A 12,696-nucleotide genomic window follows, 5' to 3' on the forward strand; every position below is an offset into this window, starting at 1 on the left:
GCAGAATTTCAGTAATTAGTAACAAATGGCCATAAACTTAGTGGTTTAGAGCAACACAAGTTTAGTATCTTACAGTTCTGGAGAGCAGAAACCTGAACTCAGTCTTATGAGTTAAAATCGGTATCAGCGAGGCTGTCTTTCTTTCTGGAGGCTTTAGCGAATCCATTTTCTTGGCTTTCCAATGTCTAGAGCCAGCCCACATTCCTTGGCTTTAGGCCCCTTCCTCCACCTTTTAGGTGTTTCTCCACATCTGATTCTGTAGAACAATTTAGTAAGTTGCCCAAAGCCATACAACTGGACATCTGAAGATCTGATGCTACGGCCCAGCTTTCCTCCTAATTTAGTTCTCTGTCCAGTTTCCTCATTAGTGCATCATTTGCCCCGATTTGGTATGCTTTCTCTCTTTCTTGATCTTTATTTTGCATGTTAAGGTAATATTAATTAGGTTGAGTCCCTTGAGCGGCAGCTTTTCCAAAAGCAATGATTACATACAAATGCAATCAGGTTCCTATTGCCTCTCCATGTGCAAAATTGAGATGCAAGTAAAGAAAGGAAAAGGACCTGATTGAGGCTCTTATTTCTGCCTTTTCCTTCCTTCTAGTTCTTCTTACTAAAAGACATTAAACATTAGTGAACTAATTAGAGACCTTGTTCTAAAAGTGAATGCCAACACAGCAGTTCCTAATAGAAGGGTAACCAGGTCTCAGATGAATGAATACTGTCGTTTTGTGTGTGTGTGTGTGTGTGTGTGTGTGTGTGTGTGTGTGTGTGTGGTGTTGGTAGGGAGAATAAACATCACTTGCAATGCTTCAATACACATTGCCAGATATTAAGCCCCATCTCTAAAAGCTCCATCCCCTAAATGTAAACAAATCATTATTTCCCCTCAACCCTTCTTTTTCTTTTAACTATCTTTTGTTCACATCCGAGATGCACATAAGCTCATTTATGATTCCATCACTTCTTCAAGTATTATTCCACTGTAGTTTTAGGATGAATATTTGGACATGGAATCTTTTCTTGCTTTGACGGATGGCGGGGGTGGGGATGGGGTCATGAGGCTTTGCTGCCTATGAGAGACACTGAGTAAATTCAGTCCATCGCATGCCTAGTTTCGAGGCATCACGTGACAATCGCTACTTCTTCGGCATGAGCTTCTAACGCTCCATACACTTCCTCCTGCACATCCCCAGGGTGCTTTAAGGTAGATGGCAATCACACTGCCATCCTTGCACTCTCTGACGTTGTCTAGCACTCAGCTTGTTGTCAAGAGTAGAATATATCTGTAGCAGGACATAAATAATTGATACCTCCAACAAAAAGTCTCTGGTGGGTCCTGAGGCACACAGGATTTCAGTCTGTTCCATACCGGGGTGCTAGGCACTAAAGATGGGGTCATCCTGCCACAGTGCATGGAGGTGTAAAAAGACTCGCCATTGGTGCTAATGCAGATGATTCCCCGAGCAACTGGCGCCCATCCTTCCCGGAAGTGACGGTGTCTTTTGAAGGCAGTGTTTCACCAGGGACACCGGTGTCAGTGGTTTGGCACTTGCAGCACGGATGCTCTGTTTGAGTCATTCCTGACATCTGGGCTTGTGCCCTCCAGGAATGCTAGTTAATCATCGTGGGATAACGCGTCTTAATCCCCTTCAACGTAGTTTGAAAAAGAAAAAGAATCACCTACTCCATGCATGCCCTCTCTCGGGGGTTATCTCGGTAGCTGTTGGCTTGAGATGGTGAGACAATTTTATTGCTGACATTTCTTTCCAGAGCATTTTAAGCTACTAAGTTAATTATTAAAATTTTGGATTATATTTAGAAGTTATAATTCAGATAAATCTTACTCCACTGTACCTGTGTTTGCTTTTAATCAGTAGATGTCATTCTGTAAGGTGGTGGTATGCTCATATAGCAATGCAGTACAAATCCAGAACTGATATTCTTACACTAGTGCCACAGAAAAAGTAATATCTAGTAAGAGAATAATTTCAACAGGATATTTTACATCCTTAAAAAATAACACAGTCACTAAAAAAAGAGATAAATACAGATAAAATACTAATTTTTCCAGTAAGGCAAGACGTGGCATCCAATAAAGGTTTTGAAACAGTTAGTACTCATTAATATTCAAACTTATAAAGCTATGCAAACAAAGTGGATACATACATACAGCAAGGAATATGAGGATAATACGAACTTTGCCACAGAGTGCCAGGAAACACAGCAAGTAATTCACAAGAGGATCAAGGTCATAGCATCCCAGAGTTACCAGATGTAATAACAACACTAAAGATGGTGAGGTAAGATAGGAAAGTAATCAAAAAATTTAAAAAGGCATAATCTTGCAGCATTCTTCAAGATAAATGGCCTGATAGAATCATTTTAAGCCCTTGAAACCAAGATTCTTAAAATCAGTCTTACTTCTCTTCTCTGTTTATCTGGTATGAAGTGAGCCTGGGCCAAACCAAGAGATTATTTCCACACATCATTTATCACAGGATTTTAAGTTTTTTTAGGGCTTCCTTGACTTTATCTATTCATCTGTTCATTCAACATTTCTTGTTAAAAATCTTACCTGAGCCGGGCCCGTGTGGCTCAGGGGTTGAGCATCAACCCATGAACCAGGAGGTCACAGTTTGATTCCAGTTCAGAGCAAATGCTTGGGTTGCAGGCTCGATCCCCAGTAGGGGACATTCGGGAGGCAGCTGGTCGATGATTGTCATCACTGATGTTTCTATCTCTCTCTAAAATCAATAAAAACATATTTTTTTAAAAAAATCTTACCTGAATAGACACTGTGTTAGTTGCTAGGTAGGGAAGAATAAGATAATGATCAAGATACAGAGCCTACCCTCAGCCACAGTATAATTTAGCAGGGGAGACACAATACATTAAACATCTGATTAAATATAAGAAAGGGATACGTATGATTAAATATAAGAAAGGGTACGTATGACAAGAGTGATTAGAAATAGAGTATTTTGCAAACTTGGGGGGGAGAGGAAATCCAATTCAGTCTGTTCATTGAACACCTACTCTGTCAGACACAGTGCCGGGGGCTGCAGGTGCAGAGACAAATAGAGCACGATTCTTTTCTGGCAGGAGTTCTCAGTTTATCAGCGTCACCTCCTCTCCGGTGTGAGGAGTGTCAGGGAAGGATACACGGGGGAAGTGACATTTGAGCTGCATCTAAAATGTAGGTAGACTTGTGACATATGGAGAAGCAGAAAGAGCGTTCCAGGGAGAGGCAAGAGCAGGAACACCAGATCCGGCATTCTCTTCCTGAACTTATTTCTGTTCTTCCGAAAGCTTGCTGTGACAACGGCAGAAGGCACAGCTTTGCGATATATGCTTTACAACACCTTATATTTAAAGCATAAAAAAAGATAAATGTTCCTAGAAAACTGTATTTTTAATAGTTTCAACACCTTTGAGTACTTTTATTAGCAAAATGACTGGCATTATCGATAGAGATGGTCTAAAACTGTTCTGTACCTTGGACAGCCCTCCCTTAAAAAATTGCAATGAGTAAGAAAAATAAGGCAAATCTCACTATAGCATGGCAAGTATTCTTAAGATAATACATTTCTTAAATATTAGTTGTTCATGAGTAAGGTCTATCCTAGGCATTATATACCTGCTCTCATCTATTTTTTTTTTACCCTTCATATTATCTATATGGGTTGAACTCAGAAAAGAATCAATTTGTGAGTTACTCAGGTGGACATGCTTTTGTTTTTTTATTTGATTTTATCTTATTTTATTTTTTTGTATTAAATTGATTGGGGTGGAAAGGGTGAGCTAGATCTCTGGGGCCTCTTCTCTAAGGGCACTAATTACATTCATGAGGGACCCATCCTCAGGACCTAATCACCCCAAAGGCCTCATATCTTAATACCATCACTTTGGACAGTAGATCAACATATGAGTTGTGGGGGAGGGGAAGGTGCAGAGTCAGTCATTCTAAAGTTTAACAAAGAAGTTTTAAGAACAGACGGACCCCTCATCTTACAGGTGAGGGCCTGAGATCACACCTCCCCCAGAGTCATTCAAGGATATATTGTCTCGATGGCAAAGGAGGGATGAGACATGAGGGACTGACTGCACCTTGCTTTCCCTCTCAGCGGAGCGTCAATAAATTGTCCCAATAACATTGTTTTAAAGAGAATAGTTGCAAAATACAGGAAACAGTAATTTTAAAAATAAAGGAAAGCAGTACAGTTCTAACCTTTTCAAGTTGCCAAGAGAAAGAGGGGGAAAAAAGAATAATTTCTGCAAAGTAAAAATGGAATAGGAGCCAGGAGGATGCGAGAAAATGAGAGTAAAAAGTCATTTGCTCTTTCAAAACATGGGTGGGCTGCCCTGACCTCTCGCTTCCTGCCACATCAGGGTCCACTGGGGTGTGACCGTAGGCCTCACCACGTGCCCTGGGTCTGGTCCATACTTGCTGTTCTGATTTGAGTCGATCCTGCTGTAGAGAGGACCTCCCTGGCACACCGTGGGTTCAGGAGAAGAGAGACCAGTTGAGGCGCGTTTTAAAGGAGACTGGTACCCATCTCAGTTCACTTCTCTTGCTGCTCTTGCTTTTTATCGGTTTCATTAAGAAATGGTAGGAACTTGAACCAGGCTTGTGTACAAAGCCAGCTCTAGCCAATGTAAGCCCGATGCTTCTCTTTTGCAATTCTCTAACACGGAGGCACTTAGACACGGGGCATTGCATTAAGGAGCCCTTGGCAGCATAATTACTCCAGGGCTCTTAGTTCCCCTCGTGTTTATATGGCTTCAAAGCAACCTTCTTGTGCAAGGCGAGTCCTGAGTGGCTGGGCGCCTTTGTTCAGAAAGAGCCGTTTGTGCCTGAAGATTATTGCCGCGTCATGGTTACGGCTCAGGTCCGTAGTGGGAGCGAGGACTGTGGTGGGAGGTTCTCCCATCTATTTCCAGGCAAGAAGATAAGGGAGGCTTCCTCCACGTGAGCAGGCTGGGGCATTCTGCAAGGCAGTTTTCACACGAGTATGACCGCCGAACGCTCACGGGCCTGCCACGCGTGACGGTGGCCACGGGGACTCCAGTGTGGGCCTCGGGCGTAAATGTTCTCTTGGAAACCTGTGTGCCCTCCTTCCTTCTGCCTTCAGCCCCGCAGAGCGGAGAAACGCATGGCGGCAATGAACGGCAGCTACTATTTTATTATCACATTCAAATAACGGTCTGTCAAAACTCCTGTAAAAGAGGAAGGCTCACTCTCTTACTCTCAAGGTCATTACTGGACTCATTTCCTTCCCGTGAAAAGCACAGAGATGCCATCTAGCAGCCGCCCTCAGCAATTTCCTGCACAGAAATGGTCCTTTCTCTCTAAAAGCAACACCCGAATTCCGACAAGCTTTCACTTTCTGAAAGAACTTATTGGGAGAAGGATGGCTTGGCACACGGCCTGTACTTCAGACGCTCCATCACAAATGAAATTAATTAATATCTCCTCAATAGGCAAAGTGATAGACCCGTGAGTTCCAAATGGAACTGGAAACTCGTTAATAAGATTTTAATTAAGAAAACATAATTCTCATCATTTTCCTGAGAGGAAAATTGATCGTCTGTCTGCATAAAAATACAAATAATTAGCGGTGAATTGCCTTCCTTTGTCGAAAGAAAATACTGATCTTGCCAATTTTCTGATGTATTAAATGAGAGAAAAGAAAGTAATCAGTACATGCTGAAAGTGAGTTCATCCTATCAATCTAGAGGTTTGGGCATTTTTTTTTTTAACAATTTAAAGATAAAATTGAATTTCAAGTAACTTATCTTACCATAAGATGGCGATACTTAAGCACTTTATAAAATGTCATAGAAGATCTATAAGTTTCAATCTCAGGTAAAATGATGATAAGCATTAATTACTACATAGTGTTTATGAAGTGGCACTGGTAATGTTGTTAGAAAGCCTTTTTGTTTCCAGGTAAATTAATATACAATGTGCACCCTCTACGACTTAGATTTCCAACATTTGGCATCTGTGGTATAATCCTACACATGAAAAAAAACCTACTCCATTTTAAGAGCTCTCCCGGCTTGTCAGTGTATCCATGTGTGGACATACATATGCTTACTGTAAACATAAACATAATAACACACTTGAATAAATTTATTTTAAAATGTTGTTATGAAAGATGTCAGTCCTAATATGTTAGCGTTAACAAACCAGCTGTTTAAAATGACTGTGCGTCCCAGTGTCATCACTTAATTATCACTTATTTGTCCCAAAACTGTGGTCTTGCGTGGTATTATTGGATTTTTCATTTCAGTTTTACTAAACATAATTTCCATCATCAATATTAATTTTATTAAGTAAAACCTTAAGTAGTTAGTATAATATTCAATAAAACCTGAGAGAATTCCTAGGTTGACAATTACTTTGAGAATTGAATGGTGCCATTTGTGATGGGAGATGGGTGGGGTGATAGATTGGCAATCAACAATGGTTTGATAAAACATACAAAAGTAGCTTTTATTCACTTTTTAAGCAATATTTTTCTCTCCCCGTCCAGACACACTTAATGACCATGCTGATGTTCTCTCTAATGTCACATGCGGCCTAGGACAAGCGGCGTCTTCTCCTCTCTGCACACTGTGGGGCAGTGTCTAGAAGCTGAAAGGGACAGTTTGGAAAGTTAATGTGTGTTCCTCTCCTCCCTGAACTTCTCTCTCATTTGTACCAAACCGCCACAGTTAAATCCACGAAAAGCTTTATATTTATCGCACACCCAGAGATAAGCTTATCAATACTAGAAAGGCTCGTATTGACCAAAAGTGGGTCATTTATCTGGAGGCATTATCTCAATATTTAATAGAAGCTTTTCTTTATATATATATTAATGTGGGAAAGAACGGAGGACAAAGAAGTGAAGATGCTTATGCATTAAAGGTATCAAAGAAATAGCACATGAGTTCATTTTTAAAGAATGACAGAATTCAGGTTAAGTCCAGTGATTTTTTTTCTCCCCTGCAGTAATTCAGTGATTGGGTTCAGTTTTAAAAAGTGTTTTACCGCCCTGGCCGGTTTGGCTCAGTGGGTAGAGCGTCAGCCTGTAGACTGAAGGGTCCCAGGTTCGATTCCGGTCAAGGGCATGTACGTTGGCTGCGGGCACATCCCTAGTAGGGTGTGTGCAGGAGGCAGCTGATCGATGTTTCTCTCTCATCAAAGTTTCTAACTCTCTATCCCTCTTCCTTCCTCTCTGAGATCAATAAAGATATATATTTTTTTAAAAAAAAGTGTTTTACCAAGAATATCTCAAGTGAGGTACATAATGGAATGCATTTAAAAGTTTTAACCAACATAATACAGTGACAGTGGTACGTGTCACTGTAGACCCAGAGGCAAAAAGAAAAATCAGATTTAGAAAATATGAAAATAAAGCCGACACTTCTTGGTTAGGTGCAGAATGCCTTAACGCCGTCCATTAAGATCACCAAGGTGGAATTCACGCTGGAGATTTCAGGGGCAAGAGAACCACAACCAGAGCCTGAAGATAAAATGATGTGATGCTCATCAGGTCTCTCTAGACACGAAACGGGCGCACAAATCACTACGCGTCTGTAGGACGTGACTCTAACTTTTCGCTATGGCTACCTTGGGCCTACAGACATGGTCCGCCACAGCAGCAGATTATGCCTGGTTACACCTTAATTAGTTCCCATTCAATTACGGAAAGAAAATGAATCTCCACCACAGAGATTGATGATGCAAAGCTTTAAATAAATAACGCCCCAATATCCCCAAAGACAGCTTCAAATGGCATCCTGTGTCCGCTTGTGTCCAACTGCTCTCGGCCAGTGAAATAAGTGGCATCCTTTTAAGAACTGTAGCTCTTACTCTTTGTACCCAGACGCCTAATTTCTCAGTATCATGAAGATGATCGCACCATGCCGACGCTCTCCAATGCTCTCACTTTGTCATGGAGACTTTTCCCTGCAAACATTTCCCGGGATTTTCCTGCCTTGTGGTGAGAAGGGCTCCGCGTTCCCTCCCCTGGGCAGAGCTGGCTCCCTTTCAGAGTTCAGCAGCCAGGCAACACCTCCCCCGCCTCCACCCCCCCCCCCCAGCCCACCCCTAGGACTCGCACTTCCTGCCTCTTATCAGCGGTAATCAGAACTTCCTGGGTGCCCCCTCGTTCCTCCGGGGAAAGCAAGCACCAGCCCCTGTCACCGCCGCGCCCCCCCCCGCCCCCCGCCTGCGCCCTGGGTGCCACCAGCAGCATCGCGGGCGCTTCTGGACACAAACCGCAGCACGTCTGCCACGGGAGTCCTCCTCTCCCGGGTCCGCCGGGAAAAGCACGCAGCCCTCCTCGGCTCTCCACAAAGAGACGGTTCCCTTCACCATCTCCCCGTCCGTGCTGACAAATGGCATGGTTTCCGCCGCCGCTAACTCCCTGGCATGACCCCCGCGACTTGCACCCACCAGCACGTTAGCGCGCTCGGACCCAGAACGAGCCCGCTCCCCCCCGGAGAGCCGCATCGCCCGCCGCCCACCCTCATTCCCTCCGGTCCTGGTCCCTCCCCCCTTCCTGGACTCTACCTGGAGGCGGGCAGGCAGGCAGTTCACCTTGTTATCTATCACCCAAGCCCTGGGCAAACGCTGGGCAGCTCAGGGTAGCCAGGACAGCCGTCTTGCATGCCGTTTTTTTTTCTTTTTTTTTGGGGGGGGGGGCGGTATTTATTTGCATTTGGGGTCGGTTGGTTTCCTATCGCTCATTGATTCCAAGCCCAGAGGGAACCTATGGTGCCTACCTTGGAAGGACCCAGTCCAGCCAGCAGCGACAGCAGCAGCAGATTGAGCAGGCGGGACGTCGCCTGCATCCTGACCCGGGTTCGGTGCCCCCTCTTCACTCCCTCTTCCGTGGCCACTCCAGGGTCACTGCGGAGACCGGCACCTTCCCCTCCAGCTGCACCCTCCGCCCGCCAGCCAGAGCCGCGCGGAGGAGACCGAGGAGGCGGCGGCAGCAGCAGCCCCAGCAGCCGCCCTGGGGGGCGATCATTCCGCAGGCATCTCGGCGCTGGGAGTCCGCGCCGCTCCCCGCGCGCGCAGCCCGCAGCTCCTGGCGGGGCGTCTGCAGCGGGCGCTGGCCGCGGTGCTGAAGTGCCTCCCAGCTGCGCGCCCGCCCCTCCTGCCCTCGCCTCGCCTCGCCAGTCCACCTCAAAAGTTTGGACCCAAGAAGGAGACCCAGGGAGTAGGCGCCGCCGGGAGAGGTGTGGAGACCTGGACGACGGATATGACATCACGACAGCTCCTGGGGGCGCGGGGCGGGGCGGGGGCGGGGGCGCGCGCGGGGAGGGGGGGGATATTTTGCGGGGAATTTGTTAACCAAAGGAGGATGGACTCTCAGCTCCGGTGCAGCCTGTGCGGGTACCTTGAGCCGCAGGGAAGTAAGCGTCAGAGGGACCCGGGATTATGAAACCAGCCGCGCCTGGAACCTTCTGCCGTCATTGACAGAGGACTTGATATCCTATGGATCGCTTTCAACAAAGTTTGCAGGGCAGGCTCTCCCGTGTGTGTTTTCTGTCCGAGGCACCAAGTCCGGAGCTGTTCCATGGGCACATATGCACTGTCATGTAGGAATAGCCTATCGGAATAATCTGTCTGGTTAGTACAAATGTGCGTTTCTCTACCTAGGGCGTTTGAGCATCTGGAAATGCTATATGCACACATAAAGGAAGAGGCTGGCTTTTTTATTTTCCCTTATAAATGGGATACTGCATTAGTGACTCCCCACAGCTGAGATCTCGCCCCTCACGCACCGAGATACCCAGAAATATAATTTCCCTGTCGATTTGACTCCTGTTTACGCCTGAGGGGGAATTCAGTGATGGATGGACAGTGGAATGGGAAAAATGATTATCCTAAGCTTCCAAACACTTCTGTTTTCTAGAGCTCAAGAAAAGAGGCGGAATAGCCACCTCCTAGGAGCAAGAGAAAGAGTGAACGGCTAACCCTTACACCCTGCACCATTTAACTCCTCTCGAGCAACTTTATTTCTTTGAAGCTGGAAAATGCAAGTGTTCTACAGGATAACAAGGTGGGCAGGAGTTGGCAACCGCTCTGACGCCTCCCTCTCATACAGCCACGGCCTTGAGCACTTCTTGAGTTACGTCTTCTGCTGATTTTTCTGGAAATGATATTTCCCAAGGATTCAAATATGTGGATTGAAGCTATAAACATTGCTTCCATATTAAAAAAGATGATATATTGCTTGAGATATCAGACACATTCTATGCATAAAACCTCTACCAATCTCTCATGGGAAACTTCATTTTTTTAATACAAGAAATCTCAATTGGGATCCAAGACTTCTGAAAATTATAATTGCCAAGGATTTGCATCAGATTGGATCTAGTTTAGCCTGCTATCATATGTGTGAATTAATAAGAGGACAGATTCTATGAAACTTTGCCAGAGAAATGTGATGGATGATCATACTTAAATACTGAAGTAAGCAATGTGTGGTAATTATGCTAGAAATGAAAACAGATGATCTTTGAATACTTACAACCTATTTGCCCTAAGAAAAGCTTAGTCATTTGTAGAGAACAATCAAGTTTAGTAATAAACCAAAAAAACTCCTATATACAGGCCACTGAAAAACAAAAGCTGTAACAACACAAATTCACCAATACCCTAATACTTCCTCTGTCGTTCTTAAAAAATAAAATAAGATTGCACTGTTTTCCTGAAACATAATTCTGACAGTGTGTGTAGGAAGCCATTTGTTTCACAGTAAAGCTGTCTTATATTTGCATACAATCAACTTGATGAGATTATGGACCACAGCACATCTTATCTGTCCATAGGCATTTACACAACCTTCCTCCTGGGAAGAAAGTCCATGAAGCTCTTGGTAACTTGAGGCCTATATTAGCGATTCCAGAGAGTTCTATCCCAGAGAGGATATGGTGTGTCTACTTTCGTGTTTAGTCACTTCAGCTAGGTCACTGTAACTTAGATTGGTGATTGCAACTTAGAACAAAATGAAAGAAAAAGTGATGCATAGCATAGATTTAGAAATATTGCGTTTTCTAATACATGAATGAGAAAGTATTTGATATTTATGTATCTAATTAAAGTTAGCCTTCTAGGCCTACAACAGGTACAAAATTGCTTTGAAATATATAAAGTCCTGCACAAATTTTAGCCAGCACTATCTACAGAGGCATACAGAAAAGGAAGCTGATATGAAATGGTGTACATATACAAAAACACCTACAACAAAGGGTGTAACTTTTTAAAACATTTATGCCCGGTATTACAAAAGTAAGTTCTTAATTGTATAATGAATTATATTTTAGCAGACTGTGTTGAGTGTGTGTTCATCTTCTTTTGATAAAAGACTGTATGGCATAGTTCTTTATATATTTCATACTGCACCAATATTCCAGGGATGTTCCATTTTGTTAAAAAAAATGCTGTTACTTATTATGATTTTCATCAATCATTTAACACTGATGGACTTAGTTGTTTTAGGGGGAAAAAAGATTATCCGGCAGGTTATATAAACCATTGAATAAATGTTCACCTTTTGTTATATAAGTGAGGAAAATTTTTGATTTATTTTCTCATGTCTTTGACCTGCCACACTTTTATTTGTTCCTCTTCGGTTCTCACTGCAGGCGACTTTTCTCTCTTGCTGGCTTTTAAGCCATGCCCATCGAGATCCCCTACCTCTCGAAACTATCCTCCGTCTATTTCTTATTTTAAGTAGGTTGGTTATTTACTGTCTGCCTCCCGTATTAGAATATATTTCTAGGAGGAAGGCCCTTTGTCCATTTGCTATTCTGCTGTAATCTAATCACCCGGAGTAGTGCCTGGCACCTGGCAGTGACTTAATCAATAATGATTTAATGAATGCATGAATGAGTGAATTTCCAACCCTAATTCCTTCTTGCAGGATATTTATATGCCCAAGCTTTGCTAGATGTCACTCAATTTCTTGCAGGCACCTCAGACTCAATATTTCAAATCGATAATTTTTTTTCCCCTCCATTCCATTAGTTTGTAGCACAATTTTTCTCTCCATTGCAAAGCAAGAAGCGTGAAAGTCACACTTGATCCCCCCCGATCTTCATCCCTGCTTGAAATCTATCGACACTTCTGTTGACTTTTACTCTATAATATTTCCAAATCCATCCACTTCTGCAGGTAGACCCAGATCAGACACTCCTTGTACATGATCTGAATTATTCCAGTGGTTTCTGCCCCCTGGCCGGGCCACCAGTTTTGCTTCGGCTTTCAACCTTCAATTGAAACACTGATTTGGTGTTTCTTAGGTTGAAGGCCCTTAGTGATTTCCCGTCTTTTAGGTGATCCAACGTGGAACCCTCAATATGGCTTATCCAGGGCCCTGAATGAGTTGGCCCCTTGCCTCCCTCTTCCATCGCACTTCTGACCATTGTCTCCCAATAATTAGAACCCAGTAAAATTCTAATGCTCATAGTTCCCTTAATACTGTTCTCCTTGGTCATGACTCACTTTTCTTTTGCCTGAACAATTTTTATTCTGCCTTTCAGTTTCCTTTTAAATATCATCTTATCTGGAAAGTCTTTCCTGGGCCCCCAGTACCCTCTCTCAAGGTTCTCACTGACAGCTGCTCATGCAGGGGACTGGAGTCATCTCACCCTAGACCTGGCTCGATGTCCAAGTGGCTTACCCACGTG

Source organism: Eptesicus fuscus, chromosome 22 (assembly GCF_027574615.1).
Source record: "Eptesicus fuscus isolate TK198812 chromosome 22, DD_ASM_mEF_20220401, whole genome shotgun sequence".
Taxonomy (NCBI): Eukaryota; Metazoa; Chordata; class Mammalia; order Chiroptera; family Vespertilionidae; genus Eptesicus; species Eptesicus fuscus.